The sequence below is a fragment of the Marmota marmota genome, unplaced genomic scaffold (genome assembly GCF_001458135.2).
Source record: "Marmota marmota marmota unplaced genomic scaffold, marMar, whole genome shotgun sequence".
NCBI lineage: Eukaryota > Metazoa > Chordata > Mammalia > Rodentia > Sciuridae > Marmota > Marmota marmota.
The window spans coordinates 563,717-567,304 of NW_026000185.1; the positions used below are offsets into that span (position 1 = coordinate 563,717).

Here is a 3,588-nt window from a genome sequence, read left to right on the forward strand (position 1 = left end):
GGGGAGGGGGGAGGGCAGTCTGCTGGCCTCATGCGCTTATCTGCCTCCGCCCCAGCCTCCCACCCACCCCCTGAGCACGACTTCCCAAGTGTCAGTACTACTGGGGACGAGGCAGGGTGGCCCCTCTCCTGGGTGGCTTCTATTCTAGCACAGGATAGTGGCAGCCAAGAGGAGAGTAAGTAAGACAGTCTCAGCTAAAGGTACGGGCTACAAAAACCGTGGAGGTCAGTCTGGAAGTCCTCAAAACTTTAAATGAGCACCTGGCTTGGCTTCCTCCCGAGATGCATGCCCCAAGAACTGCAGGCAGGTGTTCAAACGAAACCTGGACGGGGTGTTCACTGGCACTGTTCACGCAGCCAGATGGTGGAAGTGACCCAGGTGTCCACAGACGGGGAGCAAATAAATCACGGCGTGGCCTAGCCATCCAACGCAGCTCATCCAGCTCAGACAGGGACGCAGGGTTGACACAGGCGACAGCTCGGACAAGCCCCGGGGACATTGTGTGGACTGGAAGCAGCAGGCACAGAGGGCGGCATGTTGTGTGATGCGTGGAAATGTCCAGGACAGGTAACAGTGACAGAGACGGAAAGAGCGCGTGGCTGCAGGGGCTGCGAGAGGAGGTGATGGGAGGGACTGCTGCGCACCTGTGGCATCTTATGTTGGGGGCTTTGGAACCAGTGGGGTGCTCATGGCCGTGAAATGCTGGAGCTGCCCACCTTTGAATGGCTCCTTTTATGCAACGTGAACACTGTCTTGGTTTCAGAAATGGACACTAGCTGCCCTGCAGAGAGGGACCAGCTAGGCCGGGGCTTGGGAAGGCCAGAGGTATCGGAGTGAGCCCTGAGTGAGGAGGGCTCTGGGCAGAGGGGGCCCGAGGACAGAGGCCCTGAAATGGGATGCGCTTGGCCCGGGGAGGCCCAGAGAGAGAGGCTTCGTGGCTGACGGGCTGGGCTGTGTTGCCTGCAGAGCTCAGGGAGAGAGCTCCGAGCCCATCCCCGGGGCAGGGACGTGGGCACTGAGAGGGCTGGGGGCGGAAGCACTGGAGGTACTTTGTTTTTGCTGTGCTGGGGCCAAACCCAGGGCCTCATGGATGCTAGACAAGTGCTCGACCACTGAGCTGCACGATGGAGGTCGCCCGCCTGTGGCTCTGCTCTGTGAGCTCTGGGTGTCACTCTGTCCCACTCCCACCCACTCATCTATAAGCAGCCTCGCCCCGGCCTCCAGAGGGGCCAGGAGGAAGGGATGCACTGCTCTGGAGGCCAGAGCCCTGGCCTCCAAGGGCCTCTTCTGTCCCCTCTTCCTGGGAGAGCCAGGGTCACTTCTGGGGAACAGCCTCTGCTCTGGGGTCTCCCTGGCGGTGGGCGCTCCTGGTGTGCATGGCGAGAGCAGCAGTGGGCTAGCTCGCGTGCCCTCCCTACCACAGCAGGTTCTGGAGAGCAGCTGGCACCGTGGTGCGTCCATGACGGGACAGACCAGAAGGAGCACCTCCGAGATGCCCACAGCTCATGCCAAGGTCGAGACCTGGAAGCCCCTGTCTGTCCCCTCACTGCTACCACGGGTCCTCCCCATCCTGGGCAGGTGCACGCACAAGCCTCTCCCTCCCCAGGGCCCCACCGTCCGGGGGCAAGAACCAGAGCACACAACAGCCAGAGGGTGCAACCCGTGCTGTCCTACGGAGCCAAACGGAAGCAGAGAGGCACCCAAGTGGCCATCAGTCACCCATGAGTTCTCCCCGAGGAAGTGAAAGGTATGTTTTCATCACATACATCCTTCACAGCTTCTAAAGGAGAGACAGACTGCTCTGGGACAATTACCAGGAGACGTGTCCTAAAGCAAGCCCTGCTACACGTCACCGGAGACGTGGCCAGCGCTGTTTTCTCTTTTGCTACTTATCGCCCAGGCAGAAGCAATGGCCCCACACAGCCAGCCAGGGGTCGCAGTCTATGGCAAGGACACCACTCCAGAAGGTGAAGGGGTCCCGCGAGACCCTCAGTCCCCACGGCGGTTGCAGAAGCTGCCCCACTGGGGGCTCACCAGGCCAGGCTCTGAGGACCAGCCCTCCCAGCCTCCCCTGCTCCCCCTCTTGCCCTACTCTCCTGCTCATGGGCAGGACAGCAAGATCCAGCAGCGAGCAGCCTGCCCCCCTGCCACCGGGCCGCACCTGCCCCGACACACGTCTCGCTCCCCCGAGAGAGAAATTATACGGAAGAATGCTACTAAGATCTTCTGGGTCTCAGTGTCTCACGTTCCCTTGTCACAGTGTCACAGACTAAACCATCCAGTCTAGGGTCCCAGATGGAACACCAGAAAGACAAGGCAGTTCTGAGGAAGGAGGGGACTGCCCCAAGGTTGTGCAGAGAATCAGTAAAGAACTCTACAGGGAGCCACACTGCAAGGGGCTAAGGTGCAGCAGAGAAGAGAAGGTGCAGGCTGTGGCCCCAGGCAACGGCTGTCTCCATGGGGGAGAAAGGTCACAGACAGGTAGGAACCGCAGGGCCACGGAAATGGAAATGACCAGGCTATGGGATGGAGGAGAGGGCGAAACCCTAGTAAGGGGGGGGGGGGGTCAAAAAGGCCTCTGGAGCAGGAGGCGGCTGCAGCACCCAAGACCTAGGCAAGAGTATCCAGTGGAAGGTCCTGAGGCAGGACCGGGCCCAGGGAGGGTGACAGGGCTTCTCAGCATGTGCCTGGGATCCTGGTTGTCCTAGAAACAGTAGGACATCATCTGCCCTTCAGAGTCGTGTTCCCAGGGGGCACTGAGGGCTGTTCCAGAGGCCACACAATGTGTGCCATCCCAGGAGCAGAGGCAGATGGGAGAATCCAGAGGTGAGCTGTTAGGTCAGACAAAGGGACCCAAAATGTCAAGCAATCTCTCTGTTTTGGAAACAGAGTCATTGTTGATGGACTGTTCACCTACAGTAGACTTACTTGTGTTTGCATACCAGGGATTTATTAAGTCATCACTGAACGCATTTCTCAGCCTCAATTTCGAATGCTATGGACGTTGATGCTATAACCCATCCCCATGGGAACTAGAGCTATGCCCTTCTGAAGAGCACGAGGGACTCCAGGGCCAAGTGGTGAGGAAGGCCGACCTGAGCACCAGTGGGGGCTGCCGCGGCCAGCCAGAGGGGGAGACTGAAGGTGTGGGCCGAGTGGGGGCAGCTGTGCGGCAGGAGCCAGCTGGGGCTGCACCCCGTGGTGACCACACCAGATCCGAGGGAGAGGTGAAGCCCTGGGAGCCTGGGGAGGGCGTGGCCTGAGCTCCATTCTGGAAAGACCCAGCTGGCTGAATGCAGAGGGCGGGCAGACTACAAGTGGGGGTGATGGGGGACGCAGGCCCGGGCTCTCTGTGGGCACCCCTGTGTGCTCTCTGAACTGCACTCGAGGGCCATGCTACGGCACTGGAGGAGGGCAGTGAGGCCTCTCTCAGAGGGAGACATAAAATAACGCCCCTTCCCCCCTCCTCAGTGGCACATCAGGGGAGTCAGGAAAGAGACCCAGGCAAGGGTGGACGGTCACCTTCCTTAGCTACCAGCGACAGCCTGCAGTCTCACAGCCTGGGGGCGAGCAACACAACACTCAGCA

At 60.2% G+C, this 3,588-nt stretch overlaps 1 protein-coding gene across 1 annotated transcript in view; it reads right to left on the reverse strand.

Annotated features, from left to right (window-relative positions):
- The window catches only part of Clec16a (C-type lectin domain containing 16A), a 186,260-nt gene that overhangs the window by 34,365 nt on the left and 148,307 nt on the right, over positions 1-3,588 (reverse strand). The window lies entirely within an intron of this gene.